This window comes from Panthera leo, chromosome D1 (assembly GCF_018350215.1).
Source record: "Panthera leo isolate Ple1 chromosome D1, P.leo_Ple1_pat1.1, whole genome shotgun sequence".
NCBI classification, from domain to species: Eukaryota; Metazoa; Chordata; class Mammalia; order Carnivora; family Felidae; genus Panthera; species Panthera leo.
The window spans coordinates 92,228,920-92,244,849 of NC_056688.1; the positions used below are offsets into that span (position 1 = coordinate 92,228,920).

The 15,930-nt window shown below is 36.9% G+C and overlaps 1 pseudogene; it reads left to right on the forward strand.

Moving 5' to 3' along the window:
• Positions 1 to 9,459: 9,459 nt before the first annotated feature.
• Positions 9,460 to 15,091, forward strand: LOC122201281 (annotated as a pseudogene).
• The last annotated feature ends 839 nt before the right edge of the window (positions 15,092 to 15,930 follow it).

Here is a 15,930-nt window from a genome sequence, read left to right on the forward strand (position 1 = left end):
TGCAAGAGCTCAGGAAATTAGGCCCCTTTTGCTTTCAAAGACAAATGTTATGGGAATTTGTCCTCCTCTTTCAAACAATAATAAATAAATAAAGGAATTAAACTAAAATACTATTGAGTCTAAAATAAGTGAAGAAGGGGTGCCTGGGTGGCTCAGTCAGCTAAGCGTCAGCCCGGGTCATGATCTCATGGTTCCTGAGTTCAAGCCCACTTCCGGCTCTGTGCTGACCTCTCAGAGCCTGGAGCCTGCTTCAGATTCTGTGTCTCCCTGTCTCTTTGTCCTTCCCCCACTTGTGTTCTCTCGCTCCTTCTTTCTCTCTCTCTCTCAAAAATTAAACATTAAAAAATATTTAAAAAAATAAGTGAAGAAGAATATGGAGGCCCACTAGGTGTGTTATTTCCATGAATGAAAACATGACCATTAGATAGTCATGAGCATAGTAAGGATATTGTTCTTCTTGCTGGCAGAAATTTATGATAAGAGGCAATTTTGCATAGTAGAAAAGGTACATGTTTGGGAGCTAAATCTGATTTTATCTCACAAGTCTGCCACTCTGTATATGAATATAAGTACATTTCTTAACCTACACAAGCCTCAGTGTTCCCATCTGCAAACATAGGTATTTATGTTATGTTGTTGTCGCAGTTCTTGACATAGTGCATGAAAAGTGCTGAAATATTAATAGATGTTCATAAACAGTAACTAATATGATGTGATGAGGACAACCATTGCCATACCCTGTTATCTTTGGTAAACCACCTAACCTTGAACTCTATGATGCCCCTTAAAAAGAAACTAAAAATAATATATATATATATATATATATATATATATATATATATATTTAAAGAAATCAGTGGAATGTCAAGTTTTTGGAAAAGAAAAATTCATTTCATAGAATTCCACATTTTCTGAACTGATTAAATAATGCACTACTTTCGGGAATATGATATTTTACACATCAGCTAGTTCCGGGTTAAAATGTATCATACCGGTTAAACAGACGCTTTATAATCAGACTTGTGTTTCATTTCCTGCTCTGCCACACACACCTGTTTTACATTGGGAAAGTTAATTAACTTTCTAAGCCTCAGTGATCTCATCTCTAAAATAAGGATTAAAAATGCCTATATCTTAGGGTTGTTTTGAAGCCTGAAAAGCACATTTTACACAAGGCTCCTAACCTCATGTAAATGAGCTTACATTCAATTATTCTTCACAACAAACTATGAGGTAAGTAATATTATTATCCCCATTTGCAGAAGAAAATAGGAGGCACTGAGCGAGGAAGTAATTTGCTCAAGGACACAAACCTAAGGGAATGAAAGCCTGGATGTGTACCTAGAGAATCTGGTTCTAGAATACTCCTAACAACTTAGTTGTATTGTTCCGCTATGCTTTCCTTGTGGGGATATACCATGACATTGAAGCCATTTGAAAAAGGAAGGAGTGCAACAGTTTTTTATATTCCTGGAAACCAGCAAAAGCCCCTCTTGTACTACCTTAGTTGGGGCACTAGGACTTTTAAATGAAGGCTTCTCCGGTAAGAATTGGAAACTCGGGATAGTGCAGATTGTTTTTCCCATGGGAAAGTATTTTCAATTTCATTTTAGAATTCAAAAGAATAACATGATTTGCTGTAGTAAGCCGTGACTTTCATCAAATTGCTGAATTTTATCTAGTCTATAATATGACAGATATTCATACTGATATGTATAATATCTGGGAAAATGGGAAGTGGCAGGTTTTGAAGGAAGCTGTAACAAATGTACTTTTATGACAATGTGTCTATGGTCACGTTCTGACATCTATCAGCTCTGTGACTTGGGATGATTCCCTTCACCTCTGTGATCTTCAGTTTCCTTGTGTGTAAAATCCGGACATAACGATTTACAGAGTTGTGACCACCAAATGACATCAATGTATACTAAAACCGTTTTCCAAGTGGAAGCATCGACTGGTTGCTTAGCACAGTTAGTGATAAATCATTCCAATCTCAGTTTTGAATACATGGTGTCCTCAACCCAAACTCTGCTTTCCATTTCTTTTTTTGGGAGACGAGCTTTTACCAGGACAGCAGTTCCTTTAAAACACGTTTAAGCCAGGCATTTTGAAAGAAAAAAGTAGCCCATTTCCCTCCTCAGAGATACTCATCTAATATTTGACACACAGCCATGGCTCTTTAAACATAATATATGGAACCAAATTTAGCTTTTTTTCTTAATGACTTCTCACTTGCGAGAAACACAAGTGACTAAACGGAGTGTCATGTAGTGACCCCGTGAGAGGCGAGGGGAGTGAGGACCTGCTGTGGTAGAGTCTCTGCTTTTTGGTACCTTTGGTCACATTGTCACCCACTTCACCTCCCCCGCCTAGGATCTTTAGGACTAAATTTAGCTTCCCATCAATTCTTCTGACTTATTGTCCGTAATCTACTGTGGGAGAAAATATTTCAAGACAAGTGCATTAAGATTATTACAGCAGCATCATTGAGTTAAGTCTGGAGCAAGAGTCAAGAGTCTCTTCGAGAATAAGGCATGTAGTTTGGGTGCGGGGTGGTGGGGAAGGAAAGAAAAAGGAGATTGGATGATGGCTGGTGAATCTCCATAGAGATTGGGTCTTAGTTGACTCGCCAGTTTTGCAGGAAATCTTAACCCCGGGTAACTAAGTGTCTAATGCACTTCCCGAGTATTGGCAACATCAAATATCTTGGCAGGCTGGAAAGAATTTATGAATTCCTCTCATAAGAGGTTATGAAATAGTTCAGAAAAACAGGCAAAAAACTTAGGCTTCATTATTAAAACCACACAGTTACTTCGTGCCAAAAAGAGTCCTGACACTGGTATAGAAATGCCCTGCTCCAGCTGAAGGTTATTGAATGGGGAAGACACTAATTTAATTTTTATATCTAGAAAAAGACCAAAAAAAAAAAAAAAGAGAGAAATAACTGATTGATTTTAAATACATGTTCTGCTTGCTTTAAAAAACAAATGTTTTTAGATACTGCAAAGATCATTTTCAACACATTTAGATATTTGGGCTTGATATATGCAAACAACTTTCTGAATTTTAAAACAAAGAACGCAGGAAAACATTTCATTTAAAAATATATTTGACAATTTTAGATTACTGGGAAGAAAATCCCTCTTTGGGGCTTTCAGAGTTGTCTGCGGCATATGCCTAATTACCCCTCCTACATGAAGGAGGGGGGTTTTGTTTAGCCCTATTTATAATGTGTTCTTACTTTCAAATTGCATGTTTAACCACAGCAACGTTAGGCACAATGAATGTCATGTTGCTTTCATCCCAAATAGAGAAGTGAATGAGAGAGTGTATATGGTTCAGTTGTCTGGCCAAGATCTGCCACTTTTATTTGTTTTTCTACAAATTCTTCAAGTTTTTCTGTTATGCTCTGTGCTTATCTAATAATAGAGTATTACAAAGCAAATTATTTTGGTTTGTCAAGATTATTTTAAAGGTATAGCTTCCTAAAAAAATAATAATAAATAAAGGTAAAGCTTCCTGGGAGTAATTTCCATTATAAAAATAGCTCGAACTGCAGGAGCAATCTGAAGAAGTTTGTGGATAATAAATGGACCAAAGATAAAAGCTTTCTCACTAATGAGAGAAAAAGAAATATTCAGTTCTGCTGACCTGTGGTGGGTTTTTATCTTCCTTCAAGAAAAGTGACTTTACTTGCAAGTACTTTTCAAGCCGTTATTAATTCTTAACTATGAAAGATTTTGAAAATTATTATACATTTTCTGAGGTCAGTATATTCTCAGAAGATGTTGAGTTACCTAAAATATAATAGAACAAATTATATAAAAGTATTAATGTCATGAATCTTTGCATCACAAAGTTATTGTTCTATTTGGGATTTGTCAATAATGTAGAAATATCTCATTTCTTATGTGTTAAATCATTCAAATGAGAAAACGTAAAAGTTTTAGTTAAAACTTTCAAAGATGGTGGGTGGATATAGGGGTAACTGTAACCATCGATGACCAATTTTGGTTGGAAAGATCTTTAGGTGTCCTTGCAGAACACCTTGCAGAACGTGGCTGTTAGTCTTATTATGTTGGGTCTGTTAAACAGTTATTTAAACAAAGGATGAAAGAAACAGGTATATTGAGTTTCATGTTATTTTTCTAATCTCTGCCTCTTTCCTTTTAGAATACAAGAAAAGTGACATTTATCACATATTATAAGCCTCATGGAAGTACAGAGAAAGAGAGAGAATGAAAATTATGGGAAAAATTGAACTGAGGAATTCATTCTAAGAATATTTTATTTATTTAGTACATTAAAATTTAATGTTAGTTCAGGTTTAATTTTTGTCTTTAACTTCTTGCCAGAAGTTTTAAGGGTTTGAAATGTTAGGTTAATAATTTCCAACTAAGGTCATATAGCTGTAAAATTAAAGCTACAGAAGTTACTGGTTAAGTTATAGCAAAGTATGAAAAGATCCTTCCTCCTTTTTTTCATTATTTATTATAGAAATGCCTGTGGTGATTTTAGAACTGAGCAATTCTTGTGCTGATTGATATCATTAACCTCTTCCAGATTAGTCTTTCCAAAATACGGCCATTATCAAAACAAAACTTCTCTGGTCAGATATCTCCATTTCTCCACTATACGTTAGGCCAGGAAAAGAGCAAATAATGCAAATCTTCAGTAATGCTGTCCCAATTTATCATTCCATTCCTGTTGACTGTTAACCTCTTTTGCATACACACAAGCTCTTCAATAAAGTGAAGCTACTTGCCATTCTGTAAATATGCACTTTCTGTGCGTGTGCGTGTCGGCACATCTACTTGAAATCTTCATACTCTATATTCATAGTTCACCTCAACTCTAGCTTGTTAATTCCTCCTGTTTCTCATCCTTTCTTTCGGCAGTAATCACCTCTTTCCTGAACTGTCCTGGTGCTTCAATTCTTTCAAATGGCATGGGACCTACTTAATTTATATATGCAGCAGATAAATATATAATTTATTTTTATATATGATATGTAAATATATAATTTATTTATATATGTGATATATAAATATATATGCACGTATATATGATACAAGTATACGGGAATATAAGTGTGCATATATGTGTATGTTTCAGCGTTCGGTCTGGGGTCAAGGTTTAAATCTTGACTTCTCCCCATAATGTGTGAGTGTTCTTGTGTAAATTCTCTAACCTCTTTGTGCCTCCATGTCCTCATGTAAAAATGCAGTTGATAAAGGTACTTACTTTATAGTGTCATTATGGACATCAGATAACACAGGTAAGAGTCTGAGGATTGCACCTAGCTTATACCTTGAGCTCAAGAAATGTTAGCTTTTCTTATTATTACATGTCACAAATTCATATTATTTTATTTATTACATATATTTCACATGATTTTTATGAAATAACATCTTTAGTACATCTATTTGTGTTCATGTATTTGTCACCAAAATGTTTATACAAATGTCCTCATGAAGTATTTATACATAGCACCCCCCCCAAAAATATATATATATATATATATATATATATATATATATATATATATATAATTTTAAATTTGAAAGGAGTTTCAAACAACTGCTGTGAGAAAAATTAGGTTTATATAAAATTTTATCAAAAGCAAATACCACTTTACTAATAGGCACGTTAGGAAAAAACCCCAAAGCCGGACACATATTTAAGACAGTCATTAGCACTAAACATACAGAATGCTAGTGTGAAAGTATCAGCCCGAATATATATTTAGAGACAGCCTCCAAAGTTCCAGATGTTCTAGGGGTGATGTGACACTAGTGAGGTCTCGTGCTGTGGTGCAACCACCCACTTCCCAACTCTGCCGTCACACTCGGTGGCGTGTGAGGGATGCTGACAGAACTGCATGTCCTCCAAGATGACCAGCGCTTGAGCCACCTGTAACCCCAGAAGACTCACCACTGAAGCCAGTCTGCAGGAGATTGTGATTAGAATCAATTATCCATGCTTAATTAAAAGACAATGAAGATATTCTTGTCACACTTCTTTACCTCAGTTCTGACCCAACTCTCTAAGCTGTCAGCTGGATTTCTGTCCCCTGTGTACATCTCCTAATCTCAGACTTCCCCAACTCCTAGAGCCCTTCTCCCATGCCCTCTAATACATGTGGTCTAAAACAGATCTTCTACACTGTAAGCCTCCACTCCAAACATTCTTTCCCACAACACCTCTCTGTAAATTGGAGTGACAAAGCCCCGAAGCTCTCTTAAGGGTGACTACTCCTTTCTCTCACACTACACACTTTCCATGGGGCTGGGGCTGAAGGTGGAGGAGTATTCTATTTGCTCTCATTCCTGGCTCCGAATGAGTTCTCATCACTCCCCGTCTTAATAAGCTTGGGCTGCTATGGCTTAACATCACAGACTAGGTGACTTAAACAACTGACATGTATTTCTCACAGTTCTTAAGGTTGGAAGTCAAAAATGAAGGTGCCATTTCTTGGTGAGGGCTCTCTTCTTTGATTTCAGGTAGATGCTATCTCACTGCGTGCTCACACTACGTTTTTTGTTTTTGTTTTTGTTTTTGTTTTTGTTTTTTGTGCACAGGAGACAGAGAACTCTCATGTCTCTTCTTATAGGGCACTAAACTCATCATGAGGGCACCCTGCACATGACCTCATCTAACCCCAATTAACTTCTAAAGACCCAGCCTCCACATACCTTCACACTCGGAGTTAGGGCTTCAACAGAAGAACTGAAGGGGACACACAGTCATGTAATTCATAACACTCCCTTAAATCCCAACTATTTTGAAATTCACGTTATCTGACTATACTACATAACATTTCGAAATTTTGTACTCAATAGAAATCATTCACTTAAGTATTAACACCTGAGTCATTCTCCTCTTTACCTGTAATTGTTGCTTATTATATGGTCTTCAGCATTTAGTAGGTTGAAGGTTCATGTCACTGGGGCTTTCAGATCTTGTCATCCTTATTTAAAATTTATTTGATATAAATTTTTCCTCTTGCCTGTCTATCCACTTCATTTCATAGTAATTTCTACATTTTTTTTTACTTCCAATAAATATATGACATCTCAAATCTTGATTTAAAGTATCCTCTCTTGGGGTGCCTGGGTGGCTCAGTAGGTTAAGCATCCGGCTTCAGCTCAGATCTCATGAGCTGAATGATCATGAGCTCATGAGCTCATGATCTCACGGTTTGGGAGTTCGAGCCCACATTGGGCTCTGTGCTGACAGCTCAGAACCTGGATCCTGCTTTGGGTTGTGTGTGTGTCTCTCTCTCTGCCCTTCCCCCATTCATGCTCTGTCTCTCTGGTCTCTCAAAAATGAATAAACATTAAAAAATTTTTTAATAAATAAAATATCCTCTCTTACTACAACCTTCTAACATTTAAAAAATTTTTTTTATGTTTTATTTTTTTTGAGAGAGAGTGAGAGAGAGCAAGGGAGGGACAGAGAGAGAGGGAGACACAGAATCCAAAGACAGGCTCTGGGCTCTGAGCTAGCTGTCAGCACAGAGCCTGACGTGGGTCTGGAACTCGCAAACCGTGACATCATGACCTGAGCCAAAGTCTGACACTTAACCAACTAAGCCACCCAGGAGCCCCTAATCTTCTAACATTTCAACTCACTGACTTTGCATACATTTCAACAATTCTTTTCTTTCCCTGAATCGTACAATCCATTAAATTTATCACTTTTTTAAGTGTTTACCAGCATACCCAATCTGTGGTCTGATATGTACTCTTGTACACAACTTATATTCCTTTATCCATCACCATAATTTCTTGCTCAATATAATCAAGATACATAACCCACTATTCCTCTGGGTTTCTCACTTGGCAAAATCCCAACTGTGATTACATGCAAAACTTCACCTAACTTCCAGAAATAAGGACTGAAACTGATTTGCCTCCCTTTAAATTTATAACTACAAATTTGGCATGCATGATCACAGGAGCCTGTCAATAATACTTGTTTTCATTGGCAATTCCCTTTTCTAGTTTTAGAGACAATAATTTTATACTTTCTCCTCTCAAGGAGAAATTCTCAGATTGACTCCTGGAATTCTAATTCTGCAGCAATATTTTCTCTCACGTGTTTTGACATTGTGGTTTCTTCTCACTTTACTTCTGAAGATTATATTGTATATATTCTTTATATTCTGAGACTAAACATTTCAAGCCCATTGTTAATATTTCTCCTTCAAATGTTATTATTTTAAATTTCTATCTGCTATTTATATATATCTCTCTCTCTCTCTCACTCTCATCTCATTGTATGCAGAGCAGGAGAGAATAAAAGTATATGTTCAGAAGATCATCTTGCTCTAATCCCATTTTTTTCTCAATTAATGTTTTCTTTATACTTTGAACATAATCATGTGTGTGTAATCTTAAAATATATAGTTTGAGCTTTGATATATTTCCTATCATTCAGACTCTGTCTACTGTACATAATTGTTTAGATTTTTTCAAACACATCTTAAACACAGCATATCCAAAAATAAACTAATTTTGTTCCTAAACGCAATCCCCTTTTTTAAAAAGTATAGATTTCAAAGAATGGCAGCACTATCTAGTCTGAGCACACCATTGATGCCTCCTCTCCATTACCCTCGCTTCTCACCATCAATCATTCCCAGGTCACTATCATAGACTACCATGTCTTATCTTGATTATGGAAATAGCATCTAATTAGATTCCATGCTTCTAGTCTTCCTCTTCTTTGGTTTATTTTCTAAGTATTTAGAAAAGCTATTCTAAAATAAAACTTTATCAATGTAATATTCTCATTAAAAGCTTCAAAACATTTTAATGCTCTTAGTCCACCATGAAAAACATTATCGATTACCCAATCAACAGCCATTCCTCCCATTTTTCTGGCCAGAGGAGCCTATCCCCTATAATACTCACTGAAAATGATACTTCCTTTCCTGGATGTGCTTGCAGCTTGAGAGTCAGCAAATAACTCAATCTTGGCCAACTGAACCTGAGACATGACCTATTACAGAGCTTCTCACATTTTCCTCCTTGACAAAATGAGAGTGATGAGTAAAGATTATTGTATTAGCTCCTACTGCCCCTTCTGGCTCTGTTCTTGCTTCTCTGTAGTCTATTCCTAATATGGCAGCCATTTAAAAAGGAAAACCTTTAAAAGGAAGTCAAATCATGATGCGTCTTTTTTTTTTTTTTAATTTTTTTTTCCAACGTTTTTTATTTATTTTTGGGAGAGAGAGAGAGACAGAGCATGAATGGGGGAGGGGCAGAGAGAGAGAGGGAGACACAGAATCGGAAACAGGCTCCAGGCTCCGAGCCATCAGCCCAGATGATGCGTCTTTACTCACAACCTCAGGTGGCTTCCTGTCTCACTCTAAATGGCAAAGTACATAGACTAGCCTATAAATTTCTATATAATCTACACACCCCCATTCTCGCTGATGCCACGCCTAAGATGGCAGCCCAATATGTATGAGACACAAAATTGAGAAGCTGAGGAGTATGTAAATACAACCTGTATTTTATTTTATTTCATTTTATTTCATTTTATTTTATTTTATGTTATTTTATTTTATTTGTTTGTTTTAGAGAAGGAGAGAGCACATGTGAGTGAGCAGGGAAGGTACAGAGGGAGGGAAGAGAGAGAATTTTAAGCAGGCTCTATGCCTGATGCAGGGCTCAATCTCATGACCATGAGATCATGATCTGAGCCGAAATCAAGAGTCGGACACTTAACCACTGAGTCACCCAGGTGCCCTGCAACCTGTATTTTAAAGAAAGCTGCAAAGAATTTGGATCATAACTTTATAAGAACTTACTAAAAAATGATTGAACAGGCTTTGGTATACTTAGATATCAACTTAATTTTTCCACACCCTTTTTGGCCACCTGAATAAGCAAATGACAGGGGAGAAGGAAAAAAAAAGGAGAACTGTGGGACTTGTGCCAATGGAGAGCTGTGTGTTTTCCTTCCTGATCCCCATGGGAGATGCCTTACCCTAAAGCCAAAGTGAGAAGGCTTCCAAGAGCCACCGATAGGAATTGGAAGTATTTGCAAAAAGGGGAAACTGGTGTCGTTAATTTGAACATTCACTAATGCAGACGTGCTAACCTGTTTCCTGTGCTTATTTAGCAGCAAAAAGATTTAGACAGAGATGGCCAGATGTAAAGAAGGGATGTCAGTGAACAACCTGCACACATACTCCTCTCCCAACAGGAGGTGACAAGGGTGAAATTTTGTATGGGTGAAGTGCAATTGCAGAATATAGCTGTAATCGATACGCCTTGCTGTTGCCTCAACCCACTTGATCCATTTGATGTGAGCTGACAGAGTAAGAAGCGTGGAATATGCATCAAATGATGAGAGTCAAAGTAAGAGGCTGGCAAAGAGGTTCATACTGAGCTAGATGTCTCCAGTCAGAGAATCATGTAGTGGGTTTTAGCAGTGCATGTACCCACTGACAGAAGTAGCTTTTGAATGCCTGCTACATAAAGGATATTGACAATGACACTTTGCCAAAAATTCTGCTTTATGGCACCAGTATCTGAGAACCTAGAACCAAAAGAAGGATGAAAGGAGTGAACAAGACCACTACCTTTCCAAACCATGAAAGAAGAAAAGAAATATAATTAAAACAGATATGAAATGGAGGGATAACTGAGTTAATTAGGACTCCTAAATAATTAAAATTGCACAGAAAGTCATTAGATCTGAAAAATGTGATTGCATACTGAGGGCACAGAGATTTTACATATCACAATTGGTGGCACAGACCAATAATATAGAATCATTTTACATTTGTATCACCATAAGTCTTCATATTGCCCAATATAGCAATCCTTTAGATAGATGCTTTGTTTTATATTGCACCCTCCTTCTGGGGAGCACAGTGTTTTTCTCATTTATCAAATAATCGTAATTCATAGAGAAATTAAGACTGAAAAAGTTGATTTCCCCCAAGAGGATAATTATAGGCTTGGTCATAAGCTGTCTCAAATACTTTACTCATTTGAATTCATACACTCCATCTTTGATAATAAAGGCAGTTTTTGTGTAAATCTAAGTTTCACTCTTACATAAGGAATTCTCAGACACTTTTAGTGGAAATAATTTTACTATTTTAATTTTCTCATTCTTAAAAATATGAAGTTTCCCTGGAAATGTAAACTGGTGCAGCCACTCTGGAAAACAGTATGTAGGGTCCTCAAAAAAAAACTAAAAATAGAATTACCCTATGACCCAGCAATTGAATTATCAGGTATTTATCCAAAGGATACAGGTGTGCTGTTTCAAAAGGACACATGCACCCCAATGTTTATAGAAGCACTATCAGCAATAACCAAAGTATGGAAAGAGCCCAAATGTCCATCGATGGATGAATGGGTAAAGAAGGTGTGGGTATATATATATATATACAGTGGAGTATTACTCAGAAATCTTGCCATTTGCAACTACGTGGATGGAACTAGAGGGTATTATGCTCAGTGAAATTAGAGAAAGACAAATATATGAATTCACTAATACTAGGAGTTTAAGAGACAAAACAGATGTTCAAACATAAGGGAAGGGAAACAAAAATAATATAAAAACAGGGAGGGGGACAAAGCATAAGAGACTCATAAATATGGAGAACAGAGGGTTACTGGAGGGGGTATGGGAGGGGGGGAAGAGCCAAATAGGTAAGGGGCATTAAGGAATATACTCCTGAAATCATTGTTGCACTATATGCTAACTAATTTGGATGTAAATTAAAAAAAATAAAATTTAAAAATATATGAAGTTTACCAACTTTTTTAGAAATCACTTATCTTTCTGAATGTGTTGAGTGAGATTGTATCAGACCAATACTAACAACTTAACTATTCTAAGGAGTCTGAGGGTTCTCCATACAATCAAAATCTGAGAGGGTAGGTAGGAGGGAAACACAGAGAGAGGAGCATGGCACTTAACTCCTTTTTCCCTCTAGATGCATCTGTTCGTTCCAAATGTGGAGAGGGGACTGAAAAGATGAATCTTTTCTAGTGGTTCCACTAGACTGCAGAGACAGAAATTGGGCATCACACCTGCTAAGATAGAAAGGCCTCATAAAACAAGCCAGGCCTAGAGGAGTTCAAAAACTGGAAGTTTTTCCCTTCTAGAGAAAAATAACATGATATAGAACTTCTAATAATCTTTATAAAATTTTATTAAAATTTTCCAGTACTTAATGACAATTAGCCCAGCAGTTTGGAGTTATTAAGTGGGAATATTAAAACAAGTGTGACTAAAATGTTCAATAAAACAGACAATGAGAAGGAGAATTTTGGCAGAGAATGACAATCTATGAGGAAAAAGTTAAAAGCATGTAACTGGAAAATCCAAGATAGAAAGCTAAGAACAAGTTAAGTGGATATGATAATCAAAGGGACACAGCTGAAGAGAGAATTAAGGAAACTGAAGACAGGTTACCAGAAAATATCTAGACTGACACAAGAATTGTCTTGTTTGCTTGATTTGCCACTATACGTAGAGTAACTAGCACAATTCTTAAACATAGTAGGCATCCACCACTTCTACTACTAGTACTTATTATTACTGCTTATTATTACTACTATTACTACCAATACCACTATTTCTAGCTTCAATTATTAGCAATTATTGAACACTCACTATGTGCTGGGCATGATTATGAAAACTTGAATGTGTTAATCCATTTGATTTATACTAGAATTTAATTAAGAGATAACTAGTGTTGTCCTCATTTTATAGATGATAAACTGGAGCACAGAAGATTAAGGGCGTCTGACTAGCTCAGTCAGTGGAGCATGTGATCTCGGGGTTGTAGTTTCTAGCCCCACTCTGGGTGTAGAGATTACTTAAAATAATAAAAATGACTAAGTTGTTTGAGGTCATATATTTAGTGAATAGTCAATATCAACTCTTAATCAAATTAATCCTATTATACTGATTCTCAAAAAGATAAGTGTCAATAAGCTGATGAAAAAAAAAACAAGCAAAAAGGATTTGAGGGAGAGAATGGGAAAGAGGAAGAGAAGGATGCCTGTTTAACTACTTGCTCAGTTATCTTTTCAAAGTTTTCCATTTCTTTTCTACCTGTAAAAGGAAGTGTTCCTGTGAAAGTGAAATCTTGATCATTTTGATCATATTAGTATAGGATGGGGAAAGGGAAAAATGGCATCTGGTCTACATCCCTAACTTTATTATCCATAATATTATTTAACATCGTCATAGTTTCTATAACTTTCAATAGCAAGCAACTTAATGCTAATTTTTTACTGTGGATTTTTGTACTGGGAATAATAGAATCACTTGTCTATAACTTGTCAGAAAGTCTAGATTAATGAGCTAACGTTGAGGAAGCATATGAAATGCAAAGTAGACATTTGAGAGATTGTCTAAAGGTTTTATTAAAAACAAGCAGAGGGAGTTCTATTGAACACACATGGAATATATGCTGATATTGAGTGGTGACAGTATCCTCAAGGTTCCAGCATCCCCAACTTTGAGAGAATTTGCAGTCTTGAAAATTGAAAAGTCACTGACACAACAAATAATTTGTATTTCTACATTTTATGCTCTAAAAATGCTAGTGTTTGAAATATTTCATCACAGTGTTTAAAATTGTGAACTACTTGAAAAATGAAGAGAGTTACAAGCATCACATAGATAATCCATTTGACTATAAATGTTTGGGGTTTTGGGGATACAAATATTTAAAACTGCCAGGTCTCACTCAAAGAAACATATTTTATATCCCCTGTAGCCTTAATACATGTCTTCTGTTCTTGTTGACCTTCCTAAAAGTATCTATTCACTTTCTGTTTTTTAACAAATTGTCCAATACAGACCATTAATAAAAAAAAAAAAAAAGAGTAGAGATTTTCTCTCAGAAGTGCCTGAAAAAGATTTCTTTGACTTACCAAATAAATATTAATTACATTCATTGTATTAGATATTCTTAAGTCATTTAGAATGGATTTTCTAAAATAGGTTAAGTAGGAAATATGTAATCAAATGAAGCAGGGTCACTATATTTTACACCCAAATAAAACTTAGCATGCAAATAGGAAAGTAACATTTAATTATACAAACATAAATTAGAAAAAAAGAATGAAAGAGAGCATTTTACTTTTTTCATAGTTACCAGGATTTTATTAACAGAGATATTTAAAACATGAAAAAACGATTTAATTCTTATTTAAACCTATTCATAACACTGCAATTATGTTTAAGTCATTTAATGTGTTAATGATAATCACCATTATTAATATTTTTTTTATGCTTCTGCACACTCTAAGGTCAAAAGAAGTGATGAAAGACAGCCCCAGTTGTGCTTTGTATCTTCCAAATTTAAAAATTTGATTAACAGTATTCAGAATCAGTGAACTATTTAAATCTTACAAAAATACTCACTTTTCTAAGATGGTCCTGAAAAAGCTTGTTCCTTTATTTGGAAAGTGTTGAGAGTCTATTACATGCCAGTACCTTTGTAGACCCTGGAACCATAGTAGTAAATAATACAGAGAAAACCCTGCCCTCATGGAGCTTATAATTCACTCAAGGGAAAATAGACATAAAAAATTACATCTGCTGGCAGAGCCGAGATGCGTGCCCCAAGCGGTCCGCCTCCGCTGCCTGTAGCCCGCGGCCCCAGCAGCAGCGCCCCCACCGGGTGGAACATCTTCCCCCCACAACCTCGGGGCAGTCGGCACCTGCCAGGATGCGGCCATTGTGTGCTATAAGGACTCGCCTTCTATCTGCCCTCAGTCCCAGGGAAAACCGTGATCAGCATCATGCCAGCTGAGGTTGGTGTCCTAGTTGGAAAAGACAGGTCAAGTTTTCTTCGTGAATGAGCTGACACTTGGGGGCCAAAAATATTGTTATCCAGGACTCGCTGCTGCAGAACGGGGAATTTACCGTGGATCTTCCTACCGGAAGGGCTGGTGGAGCTCTCACTTTCAGAGCCACTATCACCACGACTGCCAAGACGCCAGTCGTGCTGATGGGCAAAGAAGGTGTCCCCTGTGGTGTGATCAACAAGAAATGTTATGAAATGGCCTCCCACCTGCCATGTTCCCAGTGCTGACCTCTCTGTCCCTTTCCCCAACTACTCCCCACTGATTTTCCACCCGTCTCCTTCCCATGCAGAACATACATCATTTTTATTTGGCAGGGGGCATTACCCCACATCCGTTATTGCTGCCAAAACCGCGCGGGCTAGGGGCTGGGGCTGGGGCTGGATGCACACACACCTCCCCCTCCCCTCACCCCTCCTGTGTGTGGTTGGAAAACTTTTTTTTTTTTTTTTTTTTTTTTTTTCCCTGAATAAAAATGAGTCTACGAAAAAAAAAATTAAGTCTTATGAAGATTATGAACAATGTGAGTGTGAGTTGGGTTAGGAGCAATTTAAGTATGCAAATATGGCTTGCAGAGGTGGTGATCTATGAGCAGAGACCAGATGACAAAAAGCAACCGAGGCTATGAGCAGGTAGCAGAGCCCCCCAGCAGAGGAACAGCAGGCCCTTCACCCAAAGGAGATTCACATGTTTCAGTAACGGAAAGAAGTTCCTGTGGCGGGAGCACCGAGAGGCAGCTGTGTAGGAGATGGATCATAGAAGAACAAGGAAGGCAGCCTTCAGACCATTAGGGAGCTATCTGCATAGTCCAGGTGAGGATGCTAAACTGATGCGTGGACCAGGTGGTAATGGTAGAGATCGAGCAGAGCAGCCAACACTCAGAATAGATTCATTGCTTGGCTTTTAAGTCTTCAATTAAATTGAACCTCTGCGAGTATTTGCTCTTGATATTACATTTTTAGATTCTCGTGTATCCCTTCAATTAGTTTTCATTCCTAATTAATATAATTTATTTGTTTTTCATTTAATCGTGGACAGCGTCGACCAGGTTGGAAAGAAAACCACATCT